Source organism: Physella acuta, unplaced genomic scaffold (genome assembly GCF_028476545.2).
Source record: "Physella acuta isolate Inbredline_101_S28 unplaced genomic scaffold, ASM2847654v3 ptg000475l, whole genome shotgun sequence".
Classification (NCBI taxonomy): domain Eukaryota; kingdom Metazoa; phylum Mollusca; class Gastropoda; family Physidae; genus Physella; species Physella acuta.
This window is the reverse complement of record NW_026731994.1, coordinates 121,843-142,500: the sequence shown is the minus strand read 5'-3', so window position 1 is coordinate 142,500 and position 20,658 is coordinate 121,843.

Here is a 20,658-nt window from a genome sequence, read left to right as displayed (position 1 = left end):
GTACGGTATTACTTTCACTAAAACTATAACTTACTACTCTGTATTCGATTTATGCCAACTTGTGTATTTAGCAAAGTAGAGTTGATCATGAGCGTCGTCCGCAATATTTTATATGTAATGATAAGAAACAGTGGGTTCAGATGGATATTTCAGTGTTGGGGATGTTGACAACTTATATGCATATATATATATATATATATATATATATATATATATATATATATATATATATATATATATATATATATATATATATATATATATATATATATATATATATATATAAATATATATATATATATATATATATATATAATTTTATATATATGTATATATATATATACATACATATATATATATATATAATTATATATATATATATATATATATATATATATATATATATATATATATATATATATATATATATATAATGTGTGGATGTATATTTATGTATGTATGTATGCATGTATGTATGTATATATATATATATATATATATATATATATATATATATATATATATATATATATATATATATATATATATATATATATATATATATATATATATATATAATGTGTGGATGTATATTTATGTATGCATGTATGCATGTATGTATGTATATATATATATATATATATATATATATATATATATATATATATATATATATATATATATATATATATATATATATATATAAAAGAGATGTTAAAAGACCTAAAACTTGCTGGGAGGGGAGGAGGGATGTTGCAGATTCTGCAGAAAAGTTAAAACGATCCGAACTCCAAAGCTACTAGATCTATGTGCTAGATCTATAACCCAATGAGCTAGATCTATAACCCAATGTGCTGTTTATAACATAGCAAAGAGCGGGAGGATCACCCTGTACAGTCCGAGTCTTCCGTTGGTGTTGGTGGAGGGGGTGGAGGGGGGGTCACTGAGCGAGAGATTATCTCCCCCTGCACGGATATGTTTGTTTACGAAATGTCATACCACGGCGGCGATTTCATCCCCGGCCCTACATAAGCAGACACCCGCCTGCGTTCGCAAGAAACCGGCAGTGACGTCATTTCAAAGAAAACTTGGTGTGGGCGTGATGCTTGGTGTGGGGGAAGAGGCGCGGGCGTCGGATATGTGTTCGGTGACGGAATTGAAGTTGGAAGAGTTGACAAGAGTTCAACAACTCCAATGGGTGCTATTAATAAAGGTGTGTTTAAGGAGGAAGGGGTGTATAACATACAATGAAAACTTATGTATTTTACTAAAAAATCACGGGTTCCCAACTGGAGGGCAATTGGGGTTGGGGGGGGGGGGGCGGTCGCCAACTTGCAGACTGAACGAAAAACTGTAATATTACACTTGCTTAGTCAAGATTATAAGATAATACTGTTTTACAAAAGCCTATTTAGGTAACTTGTATGTATATCTCGGCTATTAAAGCAAAGACCAACAAGAATACATGTATTAAAATAAACCGGGAGTGATCTCCCCTAAACTTTCTCGAATATTCTTATATAAAACAACAGGGGATGGGAACTCGGGATATAGTTATGATTTTTAATCCATTTTAAATACTTAAACTTTTTAAAATAAAATAGAATCTCATAGAAAAAAGTATTGCACACCAAGCGAACGCCGAATAAAGATGTTCATAATGGTGCGCAATATTATTAGTACTTTATAAATTTAGATGCGTTTTTGAGAAATCGGAAATAGCGTAAATTAGTACTTCCCGTCAACGGAAATTACTCAAAATTTGAAAGAACGAAGAGAATTAGATTTTTTACTTACATGTGAAATTTCATTTATCTATCTGAAATAGTACTCAAGTGATAGGCTTTTGAAAAATTCAAAGTAGAAAAAGTACCACTTCCGGTTATCGGAAATCGCTCAAAAGTTGATACGGATCTACGATTTTGATAAAATACTTATATATGAAATTTCATCAACCTAGCTGTAACGGTACTCAAGTAATCGTGCTTACACACACACAGACACACAGACACACACACACAGACATACGGACAAGATTGCAAAATTATGTTTTTCCGTATCAGTGAGATGCAAAACGTCGAGATTTGTAAAAATCTCGATTTTTTTTTTGCACGATTACAATACTTTCTCTATACAACGTATATACGAGAAAGTAAAAATAAGTACTTAACTCACAGTATGTAGAGTAAAGGCGGTTGGGCTTAGAGCAGACCACAACATCCCTTCATATGAGGGCAAGAAACGAACACTTTACTTTGACTTAATCCTCTTTACACCTTGTGGAGCAAAGGGCTTTCACCATAACCTTCCATTTCGTTAAGTCCCAGGCTGTTAATTTTCCAGTCTCCCAAGACATCCCTGTTGTCTTTAGTTCAGTTTTATCTTGCTATGGGTACATTTCTTTATGAACTGTTATCGCACACACATATGTACTTCATACGGCGACTGCATTTTTTTTTACATAGCACACAAAACGGAGCACTGGGAATAGAAATAAACATATGCTAATTTATCCGAAATAAACATATGCTAATTTATCCGAAATAAACATATGCTAATTTATCCACAACCATGACGGCAAATTCGATTCTCCGTCCCTCTAGAAAAAAAAAAACCAAGCTAGATTATGGATTAGTAATTAGTAATTAGTAAAGAGTTTATTACAACCCGGATTCCCACTTCCGGTGAGATGCTATAAATTTAACAAGCTGTCATCAGTCCTTTTTTTTACTGCTGGTTGGTGCTATTTATAGATTTGCCGCCATTTTGGCGGCATTAGTGTTTCTTTTTAGATATAATATTGAGCCATCTCTGTATGATAGTAAAGGCCCACTAAAGACATTTTAGAAACCGGAACCGGTTCAGTTTCCGGCCGGTCTAGCCGGAAATGTCATAAAAAATGCCGTAATGTCTGGTTGTTTAAACCGGTTTTTTAGTACCGTAGCCGGTTAATCGATATGAAGCTGTTGGTCATTGAAGTCGGCGATAACTTTAATTAATTAATTAATTAATTAATTAATTAATTCACCACAGCTTTAACACAAATAACATTGAAATGAATTGTTAAAAGCCTTTTCAGATCGGCAACACCATATAACAGATAAGGTAGAATTAATTTGTTTTTTTTTAAAACTCGAATCTAAGCGGAACATGCTTTCTCCACCTCAGTTCAGGTACTCATTAGCGCTGAGTGGACTCCGAGACTTTGTTTAGAATAGGAAGGAACATATCCAGATCATATGCTTTTGAAAACCCAAAAGTAAATTAAGTTCCACTTCCGGTTACCGAAAATTGCTGAAAAGTTAATACAGAACTACAAATTTAATATTACTTATATATGAAATTTCATCAACCTAGCTGTAACGGTATTCAAGCTATTGTGTTTACAGACATACACACACACAGACATATGGACAAAATTGCAAAACTACTGAGGGAGACGTAAAACGTCAAGATTTTTGAAAATCCCGATTTCGACTTATTGCACGATTAAAATACTTCCTCTATACTCGGTATACAAGAAAGTAAGAAACAAAAACAAAAAAATAAATAAAAAAAACCCACTAACAAACAGGCAATAGTCAGTCTCTAATGACTGTTTATTCTAACTTATTGCTCAATTTATTTTAAACTACGGTTGGTTTTTTTTAAGGTCTCTGTTGTTTAATTAATTTAAATCACGGGGCAACTAATTAAACAAAAAATTACCACCCAACGCATCACGTGACGGCGGGAGTTAACACGTGACCCGCCACGGTTCATTAACCCGCCCGCGATAATTACGCCGAGGTACAAATTACTAATCGATACCAACGGATAGGCCGGTCTGAACCGGAAATCTGCCCCCCCCCCCCCCCCAGTGGAGTTGTTGGCCCTTATCAGAGCCACGGAGCCACGGCAGCTCAGATATGAGCCTCGTGTCAATGCGTGTGGGGAGGGGGTGGGGGTGGAGGGGGGGGGGGGTTAAAAGGAATGATTTTTAAAATCCTGACGAAAGTAGAACAAAAAAGGTTAACATAAATATGCTGTGGATAGGATTTATTAGAAAAGGGGATTTAAAGTTTTGAAAATCTTAGCGTGAAAAAGGATAAGAAATAAAATGTAGGATATTCTACTGTGCGGAGAGATACCGAGATAAAGATGGCGCGGTCGGGTGTGTGTGTTTGTGTGTGTGTGTGTGGGGGGTATTTTTTTACGTGCTGAAAAGTGTAATGCAGAATAGATTACAAACGAATATGTCGTGCTTATAATTTGTTACGGAGATGATTAATTTTCAGCATGAACAAGTATAGAAATCACGCATTCTGCTGAGTTGAACAGGATGGGAATTAGGTGGGGGAGAGGGGGGGTCGGGCATTTTTAAAGAGTTGAAAATATCTTGAATGGGTTTAAATTCTCGATGATTTTTTTTTTTTTTTTTGTACAATGTGGTCGCTATTCTTTTTATACACAAGCAAATAATCTGTCAAAAAGAAATTTTCTAAGTTTACTCAAACCAGCGATGCTCAATGTCAGTGTTTCTTTCAGACATTTTCTCCCAAAATATATATAGGGGCCTACTGTGTATTGGATTTATTTAAATGGTTAATACTTTGTGTATATGATTTATTAATTAATGGGATTTATAGTTTGAAAAAAAAAAAAGCTTGCGTGAAGAGAGTCAGAAAATGAGTTCTTGCTGCGCGTAGGGATTTGAAGGGAGGAAGGTTATCAGGGAGGTGGTTTATGGGAAGAGGAAAGGAGGGAGGTAACTGTGACAGATGATTATTGAAAAACGTTTCCGGTGTGGCGTGACGCAGGGGAGACCACTACAAGAAAACAATTTTTAGATTTATAATTAGAGTGAAAAATAATCCGTTGGTTCTGGTAGTTGATATGTGTGGTTGGGGGGGGGGGGGGGGTAAGTGGCGGGGGTGTGTGTAGAGTGGGGGAGTGGGGGTAAAATTATAGAAATTCGATACCAATACTATTCGCGATTTAGTTGATGGTATTTTATTTTTGGTAATTTTAATTTTAGTTAGCGAAATTGATTTTTATCGTATTTCTTTTTCTGTTAATTACGAAGAAAGCATGGTTTTAGTAATCGAGTAATTAGTTAAAATTGTATTATTTATTGCTTTGAATGAAAATGGCGAAACTCGATCCCTACCGTTTAACAAAGACAGATTCTGATTTCAATTGTTTTCTAGTTTAGAAATTTAATTAAAAACACTGGTTAATTAATAATGAATGTAATGAAAATATTTGTATGTAAGAGTGCGTAAGGGTTGCCATTGTAAATCATAATGGGGGGGGGAGGCATATAAAGTTACGTGAATTTCAAAATAAGTTCTATTTTGATAGCGGTCATCACATTGTGTACGCCATATAATGCTTCCTATATTCCTCATTTTCTGAAGCAGGGTCGAGTCGGTAAAGCTCATGGTTGCTAAACCGAAAAGTCTCGAGTTCGAACCTCGCTGCCTTGTAGTTTGTTCTTGGTTGGACTAAGGCTATGGAAGCAAAAAAAAATCCAAAAAGAAAAGCAGGCTGAAATCGGAGTCAATGGCCTCAATGGCGCATAACCAGTTGACACGTATACTTAATTGTGTTGGAGGTGATCCCTTTTAACACTAAGATTACGAAGGAAGAAGAAGAAGAAGATTTTCTAAAGCTATATAGCCAAAACCTGTTAACATACAGCACAATTTTGTACAGCTATATAGCTAAATCTATTTAGCAACAAGCACTGTTTTATATAGCTGTATAGCTAAATCCAGCTGTATAGCTAAAATCCAATCTCCAGCAAGCGCCATTTTGTATAGCTGTATAGCTAAATACAGTTAGCAACAAGCTGTATAGCGGCTAGACCAATTCTAAAAGCACAAGCTGTATCTCCCTAAACTGTAATCGCCCTTCTTTGAAGATGTATCGAAGTCAAACTGGGAATCTTCTTCTTCTTCTTCTTCGTTCTTAATTATTAGTGTTGAAGGGGATCGAGAAATATCTGCCAGTGGGTTTGAACTCGAGACTTTGTTCGAATTTATCAACCATGAGCTTTTTGTCGACTCAACCACGCCTCCAACACAATTAAGCGGTACGTGTCAACTGGTTATGCGCCATTGAGGCCATTGACTCCGATTTCAGCCTGCTTTTCCTTTTTGGATTTGCTTCCATAGCCTTTGTCCAACCAAGAACAAACTACAAGGCAGCAGTTGTTTAATTTTGGAGTTGTCTCTCCTAGAAGAGTGGCTGTCCCCAGCTAACGAGCCTCATCTGCCCGAAAACTGGGAATCGAATATTTAGGGTAAGTGAATAATCCGTGTCATCGTCCGCGCAGAACGTGACAGACACAATGCCGCATGACTGACGCCGCATGACTGACGCCGCATGACTGATGCATCATCACGATGAGGTCGATGACACACGCCAGTTTACACTCTGTCACACATGCGCACTGGCAAATGGCGCATATCCGGTCATTGTTTCCAGACTGGAAGTGCTATCTTCTAAAAGAAAATGACGATCACTTCAATACATTGGTTTTTTTTAAGCCGATGAACTGAAAAAGAAAAAAAAAGTGATAAAACGTGAAAAAAAAAAATGAAAAAAAATAAAAACGGTAAATATGAACACACAAACCACGTGGTTTAATTTTAGCGCGTGATTGCACGCGCTTTCACGAGCTGGAAACATTTTTTTTTTCGCTCACACTTAAAAAAGAAGCTCATCTATTTACATTGGGCTGAGCTGAGCAATATGTTGAAAACGATCGCATGAGGAATCTTTTCTTTCAATTCATTATCGCAAGGTTTCTGCACATTTTTAATCTTCGGATTTGAAACCGATATGATTTGAGCTGATCTTTGAGCGTATATGGATGATTTTTTTTTTATTTTATTTTAACTTCGAGCTTTTATGTAGTTCTTTAAATAGGTGATTCGAGAAACAATAAAAATTAAAGTGTGGAATTAGCGTAAGGTTAACCAGCTTTCATTTAATTTAGTTAGTTAGCCTGTCGCCCCTCCTGGGACATAGGCCGCTGACAAGAGCTTTCCAGGCATCTCTGTCCTGGGCTAGTCTCTCCAATTGTCACCACGTGTAGCCAATCTTCTTGGTGTCAGGGGTCTCTGTCCTGGGCTAGTCTCTCCAGCTGTCCCCATGTGTATCTAGGCTAGTCTCTCCAACTATCCCCAGGTGTATCCAGACTAGTCTCTCCAACTGTCCCCATGTGTCCTGGGCTAGTCTCTCCAACTGTCCCCAGGTGTATCTAGGCTAGTCTCTCCAACTGTCCCCAGGTGTATCCAGGCTAGTCTCTCCAACTGTCCCCATGTGTCCTGGGCTAGTCTCTCCAACTGTCCCCAGGTGTATCTAGGCTAGTCTCTCCAACTGTCCACAGGTGTATCCAGACTAGTCTCTCCAACTGTCCCCAGGTATCCAGACTAGTCTCTCCAACTGTCCACAGGTGTATCCAATCTTCATGGTGTCTTCTTCCAGGTCACGTCTCCAGGTCTTCCTTGGTCAGCTTATTTTCCTTTTCTCCTGTGAATTCCATGTGAATTCCTGTCTTGTTTAGCTGAGGCTTCATGGGTGTGTGGCCAATCTATTTCAATTTTCTCTTGAGGATCTGTTCTTCAGCTGGAAGTTGATTTGTATGTTGCCATAGTACCTTATTTCTGATGTTTTTCTTGCCATCTCCATGGCAACGGCAGGACATTTTCGGCCATTGTTTAATTTTTAGACTTAACTCTTTGAATTATAACAATGCGCTAAATATGATAACATTAGGTTTAGACATAAGCATTTTGGATAATTGAGTATTCATCATCCGCCCATGCTCTTAATATTTGGACATTTTTTTTTAACATAGGTTATGCTGGTTAGTCTAGGCTAATAGAATTATAATCACAAAACAACCGCATGTTTTAGTTCGTGGATATGCTGACAGAGCGTTTAAAAGTAAACTCTCTTGTGCCCACAATGCGTTTCAGAAAGTAAGCATCTTCAAGATAAACAATCTTTAAAAAATACCATCGGATAACAAGGCGGAAGTGGTTGAGAAGAACTCGCATGGAATGTTGTGAAAACAAAGATAAAAATAGTGTTTTGTGACGTCAGTAATGAGGTGGATCGCGGGAGCATGTGATATTTGGTGTGTGGACAGCGGAAAGGAAAGCATATTTTGTTAAAAAAAATGTTAATGAAGGTTTCTTTTTCATGATTTTTATGCTGTTTTCAATTCGATGCATGTTTTTTTTAAATATATATTTGCTTGTTTGGTTTTAAAATTTGTAGTTGATAGATCTCCGTGTGATAATCTCTGAATAGTTTTCTTTCATATAAATAGATTTACGGGACGTCGAGTAAAAGAGAGATATCTAGGTACATGGTTTTATTTATTTATTTATTTATTTATGTTAAGCGAGAAGTCCGGAAGTCTCGAGTTCGAATCCTGGTTTAAGTCAGTATAACGTCCCTGAGTCCACCCAGCTCTGATGGGTACCTAACTCACATTAGGCATAGTAAAGGCGGCTGGGCATAGTGCTTACCACACTATCCAGTCATATGTCGATAATAGAAACAGTCGAATTCTACTTCAATTGCCCCATAGACCATCATGTTTGAAAGGGAACTTTACTATATAAAGCAAATCTCATGATGTTTTTTTTCTATTCTAGCCATTTTACATGATGTTTGTTGAATTTATTTACTAGGAATTTATCTCAACTTTTTCCTCCATCCCTTTTGAGTATTAACAAAAACAATCTTCGCGAACCAAAGAAATTTAGAAAGCGTAAGCTTGGCTTATATAAATCATCGTGGCTTAATCTTAAACCTAATCTTGATATTGTTGCATGGTTAATGCGTGTTAGTTGAATAGCCCGCCCCCAGAAAAGGGGTTTGTTTTCGTCAGTAAGATTGCATAAGGGGGAATTCGTAAATTACGTCACTTATCTATGAGAAAGGGAAGGGAGGGTACACACTGTGACTTAGCGTATATTTTGTAATTATAATAAAAAGATTGCAAATGTATAGAATTTTCAATAATTATGGTTATTTTAGGTCGTTAGCTGTAAACTTGTGGATTTGTTCAAATGGGGAGGGGGGGGGGGTGAGGACTAGATATGCGGGGGGGTGGGGGGGGGGCGTGACCATTGTGAAAAAAACTACCGCCCTCCCTCCCCCCGAACGAGATGTAATTTATAAGGTAAACATATACTTTTACTAGTGTTCTCCTCCCCCCCCCCTGGAAAATGTAGAACGCCCTCCTCTCCCCCAAAAATATCAAGTGTCCCCCCCGTCCCCGTCCCCCGGGGAAAAAAGTCTAGAAGAAACACTGATTGTGATACGATGAAAAGTGGAGTACTATTTGTAAAACTTACGGTAATTCACCGACGACCACTAAGTCTAATACTTAATTTTAAAAAATAATTCAGTAGGCCTAACTACACGAAAGACTTTTGCATATTCTATTTTTAGACATAGGAAACAAAACTCAGTTGTTGTTTTTTTATTCGACCCAAAAAATTATTCAGTGTTTGGTCACATGTGTTATCACGTGACGCCAACTGGACCAGCGCCGGATCCTGGTCTGACAAATAGAACGGACTGAAAAACACGAAGTAGGGCTAAAATAGCCTCGCATTGCGTCACGCGTACGTTGGTATGGCAGGCGATACCTATGTCCACATTGGGCTATTTATAGATCAGGGTCGATAATAATTGGCTGGTGAAGAGCTGGTCATTACAGTGATGTCCCTTGAATTATTTGTTTTTTCTCCTAACCTCCCACTTCGAATTATTATCGTGTATGTTGTTCACCGGGCTAAAAATATGCCGTACACTGAGATAGTGTGATGTCATTCGGGGATGAATGCTTCGAATTTGAAAACAATTGAGGCAGATAAAAATAAAGTAATCAATTCGATAATCCATTCAGATTGTTTAATTTTGTTTTTACGGTTTAACCTGATGCTCCATTATCATCTATCTAATCAGGTGGTGTTAGAATCCGCCAGGCTCTCTCATCCATACATCCATCGTTATCCATCATCCAACAATATCTTGGATCAACACATGAATCTGTTTAATCATACATTCATTGATTTTTTTGTAGATTTATAATTGCACAATATTTCTATTATTCATCCGTTTAAGTATTCGTCTTTCCATCCATGCATCCATGCATCCATGCATCCATCCATGCATCCATGCATCCATGCATCCATGCATCCATGCATCCATGCATCCATGCCTCCATCCATCCATCCATCCATCCATTCATCCATCCATCCATCCATCCATCCATCCATCCATCCATCCATCCATCCATCCATCCATCCGTCCATCCGTCCATCCGTCCATCCGTCCATCCGTCCATCCGTCCATCCGTCCATCCGTCCATCCGTCCGTCCGTCCGTCCGTCCGTCCATCCGTCCATCCGTCCGTCTGTCCGTCCGTCCGTCCGTCCGTCCGTCCGTCCGTCCATCCGTCCATCCGTTCATCCATCCGATCATCCATCCATTCACTCATCCATTCATCCATTCATTCATCCATTCATTCATCCATTCATTCATCCATTCATTCATCCATTCATTCATCCATTCATTCATCCATTCATTCATCCATTCATTCATCCATCCATTCATTCATCCATTCATTCATCCATTCATTCATCCATTCATTCATCCATTCATTTATCCATTCATTCATCCATTCATTCGCCCATTTGTCTATCCATCCGTTCATTCATCCATCAATCCATCCAACCTACCCATCCCTCCCTCCCTCCGTTCGGATTGTCTGTCTCTCTGTCCATCCGTCCGTCCGTCTGTCCATTCGTCTATCCGTCTGTCCGTATAAAGTTTATAATATCCATCAATCCCATTTCTCACTCTATTAATCCATCCACCTACCCCCCAACCTACCCCCCACCCATAAACCATCCCATCCCCACCCATAAACCATCCATCTCCATCCAACACAATCTACAATCTACACACTATATGTAACCAGACCCGCCCCTCACCTCATCAATTATTAATCCCATATTTCTTCTATCAATCTGTTTAACGCTATACGATTAACCCAGGCTAAAAATAACCCGGGCGATCGTGTTGCTCTCCCCTTTGTAGCGTCTAATCTGATGACGTCACAACGGCAACATGGCTTCCAAGGCAGGCTAATGGTATCTACAGCGTTAGATAGATCAAAGGTGCTATTAACACGGTAATCGTCAACCAAGGCGTTCTGCGCGGTGCAAAGCTATCGTGGTGCGCAAACCGGTGTTGCGTAAAAATGTGATGTGTAAACTAATTAGAAACAAAGGGGTGATAGTGTGTGCACTTCTATTACACAAGACTGAAACAGAATCCTGAATAGAGAATAGTTCCGTTAACAAAATTACTGAGTTAAAATAAATTGTGTATTTAGATGGTTGCGGTTCAACGCAGCTTATATGTTTTTGAATAAATATTTGAGAGGGCTGTTATTTTTTGTGACACATGCTAAACACTTACTGGGGAAAAAAAACTATTTTATTCCAAGCTGTCAAAGTTTTAGTAGACAGAGTTTCTTCCAGGAATCTCTTCGGGGGGGGGGGGGGGGGGGGGGGGGGAGGAGGCCCCCAGAAGAAAGTCTACCGCCCACCTCCCCCCCCCCCCCCCCCGAACGAAATGGAATTTATATAAAAAACATACTTTTACCAGTATCCGCCTCCCCTCCCCGGAATATGTTGACCCCCCCCCCGAAAATATCAAGTGCCCCCCCCCCCGGAGAAAAAAGTCTGGAAGAAACACTGTTAGTAGAGTTCTTCTGTTTCTCTGTCTCTCTACGAAAGGATAGTTTTGTAAGAAGAATTCCACTCTCAGACCGACATAACGATCTATAGGGCAGAGGAACTAGAGTACGTATGTTTGTTTACATCGGCAAATGAAAGGGATGGTGTACTCAAAACTATACACAGCAACCTTATACTTTCCAATACTCGTATTGGGACGACGTGGTCGGATTGTAGAGTACTGGACTACTAACCCTGAAGTCTCGAGTTCGAATCTCGGTCTGGATTTGAATCTGAACTACGCCAGTGGTTCACATTATGTAAAGGCGGCTGGGTGGTCTAACCAATACAAATATTCATCATGATAGAAACGAGATCATATTAATCAAGGTACTACCTTGATCCGACCATACATATAGGCTTCTTCTTATTATTATTAATCCCGTTCGTGCCCAAGACACATGGTGCAGATGAAGTAGAGTTCATCTGATTCATTGACCTCGGCATATGAAGGGATAATATATAAATAAAGGCTAGTCGCTCTAAATAAATTAAATGAAGATAAAATGGGGTTGTGCTTGGTTTGAGCGAAAAATTGTTTAACTTTTGCATTCTGTCGTGGATACACGATTTCATTTTGTATTTTTTCCCCACGTTTTCTTTAACTTGCTTTCGCGTCTGTTTGTTTGTTTGTCTTTCCATCAAATCTTGCGATCGAAATTTCGGGCACTTCCCAGTTAGCTAGCGCGCTGAAATTTTCAGGGAAGCTTTGTTTCCGATGACAATACAATATTCAATTATTATTATTACTAAATTGATCCATGGAAAAATTTTAATGATCATTTTAGACTCCTATTGATTTGTACAAAAAAGGGACATAACCTAGTAATTGTAATTTGATAAAAACAAGGTTCGGTACTTTCCCTCTTCTGATTTACTGTTCAATCAGAAAACGTGGGTTTTTTAAATTTTTTAAATGATAATTAAAACATCACTAGACAGACAGTGCATTCACCCCGTGGAAAGGACAGATAATTCTACATCATATCTATCAGCAAATGGGAGATAATTATAAGTCTTGACGGAAGTGTTTCACGATTCATTTTGTGTTTTTAAAAACATCAAGTCAGACAGTGCTTTCACATATCCGACGCCATATTACACAGATTCAGAACGAGGCGGATCTATTTTCCGCTTAGGTCACCATGACCTCAATGAGAGGCTTAAGGGAAAGGACAGGAATTGGAAGAAAAATCATGACGGATGAGATTAAGGAACTGACTAATTGCAGAAATTAACACAGCGGTTTTTGATAAGTCGTAAAAAAAAACATGCCAAAACATGGGATGGAATAAGAGGGTGAAGAAATCAGATTTAAAGAAAAGTTAATTAAGAAAAACCTGGCAATGTAGTGAGGCGACACAGGATTGCCAAATTGGATACTGTTTTAAACCCGCTCCTGTTGAGTTTGATAAAAAATTTAAAGAGAGCGACCGTTAAGGTCCTAAATCGACAGTTTGTTTGTTAATGTGTAATTTATTTTTTTCTTCTTTAAAACTGGGATCTGATCTGTGGTTGATTTGTGTAAAATCAGGAAATTAAGTCGATGTTCGAATCTAACCGTGAAGAGTGTTAAGAGATAATGATATTTCACAGGCAAATCGTCCTCTTTTTTTTAACTACCCCCCCCCCCCCCCTTTCCCATGCTAAAAGGTGTGTTGATGGAGATATCAGTTTAGTGGAAATAGACGTGTCATTGTGGGTTTGCAACTTGGTGCAACACATGCAAAGTTTGACATCATATTATGGCCTGCTGACAAATCAATCTTAAAGACATGTCCGGGCAGATGAAGTAGAGTTCATGTTGTTCTTTGACCGAGGTCAATGATGAGATTGTGTGGTCATTATTGTAAGTAGCCGGATTTGCTTTCATTAGTTAAGTCATGTCTTCATTTGACTTGTAAAATTTCGATACTTTCTTACTTAGGCCGTCATTACATCTTGGCGTAAAACAATATCTTTAGCCTATGATGCCGCTTAATAAAATATCAGAAACCGGTCTTTCCGGTTAAGGAATATTAGAAACAGATCTTCCCGGTTAGAAAATATAAGAAACCGGACCTGTGTTTCCGGTTTAGAGGATACCAGGAGCAGTGTTTCTTCCAGACTTTTTTTCTCCGGGGAGGGGGGGGTAGAATTTTTCGGGGGGGGGGGAGAGGGGACGGGACACTGTTAAAAGTATATATTTTCTATATAAATTATATAAATTTCATTTAGTTCGGGGGGGGGGGGGGGCAGTAAAAAATTTTCGGGGGGGGGGGCTTCGCCTTCCCCCCCCCTCCCCCGAAGAGATGCCTGGAAGAAACTCTGACCAGGAGCCGGTCATGCCGGCTAGAGAATAACATAAACCGGTCATTCCTGTTGAGAGGATATCAAAAGCTGATCATACCGGTTAGAGAATTATAAGAAACCGTTCACGGCGTAGAAGAATATCCCGAGTCAGTTATTCCAAAAATATTGATTTGATTAACAACGTATTTAAGATGGCGTGTTGAATTGCTGGCTCGCGCGGTAACTCTAGTGAATATCCGGGGTTCGAGTCCCGGTACAAGCCTACTTGAACACAGACCACTGATGTACCATGCTGACCAGGTCAATGACCCCCATAGGTGACGTGTCATCAAATCCAGATGAGCACTGATTCGAAAATTCGACGGACATTTCCTGTCCGGTATCTACTCAAGTTACGCATTTCGGAAAAGTTACGTATAATCTATTTTACTTAACTCGTTGAGTTTAACCCTTGGTAGAATGATTTGAAGGAATGTAACTGATTACAGTATGATTCATAAAATATGCTTGAACATTGCCTATCAGATGCCATGGAGGGGGCGGCGTGGTCGAGTCGGTAAAGCTCATGGTTGCTAAACCGATAAGTCTCGTGTTCGAACTCTCGGGCAGATGAGGCTCGTTAGCTGGGGACAGACACTCTTCTAGGAGAGACAACTCCAAAATCAAACAACTGCTGCCTTGCAGTTAGTTTGTTCTTGGTTGGACAAAAGCTATGGAAGCAAATCCAAATAGGAAAAGCAGGCTGAAATCGGAGTCAATGGCCTCAATGGCGCATAACCAGTTAACACTATACTTAATTGTGTTAGAACCATGGTCGAGTCGGCAAAGCTCATGGTTGTTAAATTCGAAAAAAAGTCTCGAGTTCGAACCCTCTGGCAGATAAGGCTCGATCCCTTCCAACACTAAAAATTAAGAAAGAAGAAGAAGATGCCATGAATCTACCTTGGAGGTATCACCCACAACCGAGTCCGATTAAGTGGTGTGGTTGCGTCCCTATTCTCCACAAGTGGTCCCCACGAACGATGATTATGTTGCCTATCATACTCCTATTACTTTTAATAACGTATTTAAGATAAGTATGTATTTGTCTAAACTACTTATCTCGACCTATAATTATCTCCCTTTGCTGATAGACGTGACGTAGAATTATCTGTCCTTGTCAGCAGATCTAGAGTTACTTCCCCTCCTTGTTATCCCCCACAACCCCCTGTACTTTTTATCAAACAAATAACCGCAACTAATCCGCTGAGTTCCGTTATTTCCATCCAACCAATCAGATTTGCGGAGCTAATCCGGGTAATTACGAAACATTTTTACGCGGCCGACGTGAATTCGTTGCCCGTCTAACGAAACGCATTAACGGTTAAAAAAAAAACGACACCGGAATTTTCTCCGATAACCTATTTTCGATAATTCTATCGATGTCGCATTTGCGCTGAAAACGATAGCTACGGGAAAAAATATGATGCCTTGGCTCCGTGTTAGGAGAACATATTAAGGAAAAAAGATCAGAAACTTTGCATTAGATGTTTCATGTTGTATCGTTTGTATATGATGGTAGAGTATTAGTAGATGCCTACGGTGGAGTGAGAAAGTGGAAGGGGGGGGGGTTCAAACCTATACGACAATGCAATATGTCCGATATGAAAATTTTAACCTTTCGTGAGAATGGGGAATTTGAATCTTTTAGACGAAGTTGGATGATGTAGATGGAGATGGTGGGGGGGTGTTCAGTTGTCAGCTTTGTACATCATCATCATTTCGTGTCCAAGACACAAATAAAGTATGTACAAGTAGAGTTTCTTTGCTTCAGAGACCTCGGCTTACGAAGGGATAGTGTGGCCAGCACTATGCCCAGCTGCCTTTGTTTCCCTAACGTAAGTTAGGTACCCATCAGAGCTGGGTGAACTCAGGGACGTTCTACTGACTTAAGCCCTGATTCATACTCGAGACTCTCGGGTTAGCAGTCTAGCTCTCTAACGCTAGGCTACGCAGTCCCGTCAGTTTTGTATGGCGACTACTTAAGCAATGCTTATAAATAGTTTACATATAAAACTGTTATTGCATAGACTTTAGTTTATTTAGTATTATTGACATGTAGTAACACTGTAGTAAAATGTATAGTAAAACAGCAAAAACCCATAGGCTCCGGTTAGAGGAAGTCGATTCTTTTCGGAATCAGGAGTTCGTTGTGAATCGGGAGTTCGGTATATGAATCAAGCTCTCGGTACTTGAATCGGCCTTTCGGTATATGAACCAGGCGTTCGGTACATGAAATGGGCATTCGGTACATTAATCAAGAGTTCGGTATATGAATCAGGAGTTTCTTGTATGAACCAGGCGTTCGGTATACGAATCAGGAGTTTGGTATAAGAATCATGAGTTCGGTATATGAATCAGTAGTTCCGTATACGAATCAGGAGTTCGGTATAAGAATCAGGAGTTCGGTATAAGAATCAGGAGTTCGGTATACGAATCAGGAGTTCGACAATGGAATCTTATACAGGAAAATGTTCGGAAAAAAAAAACGCAGCACGAAAAAAAAAAAACAATCGTTACCATTATAAATGGCTTTACACTATATGACATTGTTTAAAAAAAATCTCTATTAAAGAGATGTCTTTATTTTACGCATTTTCTGTAAAATACCGCCACGACGCGAATAAAAAGAAATATGAAGGAATTGGCGCTCAATTCTTTCTATTGACGCAAATATCCCATGTTTTTAACACGTAAATGGCAATATCTTCCCTCGAGGATAACCCAGTAAAAAGAATTCATGCTTGAAATTGCTAATATCTTTTCAAACATCCTCGCTCCTAAAAAAAAGTACATCTCAGATCTGTTTAGAATATTTTTGACATGGACTACTTTTAAAGGATGATATTAATGCGCTATTATGAGAGATTGCTACAGCACTAGAAGGGCTTATGCGCGTATTAAAAAGGCGAAATTTTAATTTTGCGTTGGGTTGGGTGCTCGATTTAAATGTTGTTAGGGTGAGCAGTAGATTAAAATATGGAATCTGATATGTCGATTCATTGACATTTCGAAGGCTAGTGTTATTTCTGGGTTGCCATTTCAAATATTTGATAGTTTTTAAAATTATATTTTAGAAATGTTATGTGATTGAAAAACGGACTTCTAAAATCTCATGTTATTTCAACAATTAAAATTTAGAAATATTATGTCATTTTTAAAATTAACTTTTAGAAATGTTACGCCATTAAAAGAAAATCTAACTAGAATCTCATGTTATTTCAACACTTAACGTCTAGAAATATTATTTCATTAAAAAAATTGACTTCAAAACCCATGTTTCATTTATAAATAGAGGTTCAAGTCCCTGATACCGTTTCTTTATTTAAATACCGAAAACAATGTTTTGTTTGGTAAATTGGCATCGTGATGTCATTTGCAATTGGATATCTTGGTATTAGATTTAGATTTAACGATGTTCCTAAGTGCATTGTGAGTACACAATCTCCAAGAAAGTGTATAGCTCCCGATTGTTTAGTGTGTATTTGAATTATACTTAGGGTATTTGTTAAACCCGACTTTGCAGCATACAATCTCTAAGAAAGTGCATGTTGACTTCCGATTTGTTAAAGGCTGCGGCTATTCGTACTTAACTACAAATAGCTTATGAAGGCTATTCGTATTCTGACCAATCAGCGTGAGGCATTTTTTAAATTCTTGAATTCCCTTTTTCATCTTTTACATGCTGCATAGATCTAGAACTAATTATTTTAGATCTCACTAACCCTAGCCCTAACCCTAACCCTATGCCTAACCCTAACCCTAACCCTAATCCTTAAGTAAAAGTTGAAAAAAAAAAAAAGCAAAAAAAAAAAAATGTGAATTGAACCCACGCCTCGAAAACAAACTAGCCAATGCACAACCACTTCGACCACCGGAACAGTTACGATAAAATACAAAATTAGAATGTCATACATAAACTGCAGCACATGAATTTAAAAATAAATTTGGTCGACTAAAAATAGTGAAGTACGAATAGCCCTCTGATGGCTATTTGTAATAAAGTACCAATAGACACTCTCTTTGTGGAATGTGTTTTGACGATACAATGCCATCGAATCATTGCGCCACAATGCTTAATCTGGTGCTACCAGGTTATTGTAAAGTAAAAAGTTCCGAAAGTGCAGGACACATTGGAAGTGAAAGTAAAATGTATGGCAATTTGATTGCTCCTCCTTTCACTTCCTATTCTCAGCCCCCCCCCCCCCAACCTCCCATACCCTCTCTTGCCCCACACCCCTCCCCCTCAACCTCTATTCCCCCACCCCTCTCTCACCAAACGCCATCTATCATCCTATACTCCCTCTCTCATCCCCACCCTCTCAACCCACCCCTCACTCCCACGCCCTCTCTCATCCCGACCCCTCTGTCACCCATCCCTACCCTCATCCCCCCCTTACCCCCCCCCCTCTTCCAGCGACGGTACAATTCACGCTGCTGACAGCGTCCATCCCCCCACCCCCTCCCCCACCCCAGCCTCAGATGCCAGAACAGCTGCCACCAACTGTCCCCCCCCCCCCTCTCAGCCAGGTGTCTCAGAGATTAGGCACTGTACCTGGTGGGGGTCAAAGTTCGAACTAGTCACGGTGGATGTAAACAGCATCATCCTCCACCACGTAAATATTTACAGCATCGGGTGCGAGTTCGCCTAAACCCTATATCGCTATAACTGGTCGGCCATATAGGACGTTGTGCAGTTTTCGCCGAATTTTACTCACTCTCGTAACACGTTATCAGAAAACGCTGTTTTGATTGTATTTAACGTTCTACACCTTTCAAGTAAATACGTGTTTGTATTTCAATTTAAAATAATTTTACTATTTGATACATGTCACTAAAGACTTTAATTTACGGTAAAGGCGTGGCCTAGCGGTAGAGCGCTAGACTACTTGAAGTAAGTAGAACATTCCTGATTCCACCCAGCTCTAATGGGTTCCTAACTCAAGTAATGTTATAAGTAAGGCGGCTGGGCAAAGTGCTGACTACACTATCTCTTCATATCCCGAGGACACAGAAACAGTTAGACTCTACTTTACCTGCAACATGGGCCTTCAGAATCGAAAAGGAAGCTTTACTCACACTTTTATTTAGTAGAAACATTACTGCGGTTGGTAATATAGGTGTGGAGGCGTAGCGAGGAGAGAGCTGGTGGGGCGCCGAACATAGAGGTGGGGGGGGGACGCCAAACGGGGTAGGAAAAAATAAAAATAAAAGCTAATTTTGAGCTGTATTACTCCATTATAAACAAAGTTTAAAAAAAAAACAACATACTGTTACTTGACTTTACGGTCTTATTTAACTGCTTTCAACAGCTTTATTTTTTACCATTGTCAATAACTAACTAGAGAGATGGGAGGGGGGGGGGGGGAGATGGGGCAAAGTTGATAATCACCCGGGCGCCGGAATGGGTCGCTACACCTCTGCATAGCCCCCGCCTTTGGTACGCCGCTGTACACGATTGATCCTGTTGTTTAGGAAGAAAAAATGTGACAAGCATTAGTTGCCCCGACCCCCTCACCTAGGAAAGGTGTGTGACAAGGTGGGGGTGGCGAGAGTACGGGGGGGGGGGGGGCGGGAGGGGAAGGACGTCGTTTTATTGCATAGATTTCCCTGAGTTTAATTAAGTGGCGACCGAGGATAAATGAGGGCTGGGCTATTGTAACAAATGTCGCGGTGAAATTAATTGCCGGTGTTATTAGACGGATGTGGGCCATGCGCTAGGGTGGGGGGTCGAGAGGGTGGAGGAAAAAATACCTGGGATGTTATTGAACAACTACTTCAAAAGGACTTGGGCGGCGGGCGATGGAGGTAGATTTGCTGAGGCTGTTTGTGTGGTTGCTGCGTTGTTGGAATGTCAATTGTATCAGGAGAGTTTTTGAACACGTATGGAGAGTAATTAAATTAGGCCTACACAAATAATTTTATTAACTTAATTACGATTAATATAATTATCGCTTTGCGTAGGTATGAATAAATATGTCGCAAAAGGGGTGCTGAAGTGTATTGTTTTGCTGCTATCGTTCTCTTGAAAAGAATGTACTGTAATCCTAACACTAGCTTAATCATAATCCTAGCCCCGACTTAACCATAACCTTATAACATCCAACAACCACCATCAACATCCAACAACTACCACCACATCCAACAACCACCATCAACATCCAACAACTACCACCACATCCAACAACCACCATCAACATCCAACAACTACCATCAACATCCAACAACTACCACCACATCCAACAACTACCACCATCAACATCCAACAACTACCACCACATCCAACAACTACCACCATCAACATCCAACAACTACCACCACATCCAACAACTACCACCAACATCTAACAACTACCACCATCGTCATCCAACAACTACCACCATCCTTTACACCACCACATCCAACAACTACCACCACATCCAACAACTACCACCATCGTCATCCAACAACTACCACCATCCTTTACACCACCACATCCAACAACTACCACCACATCCAACAACTACCAC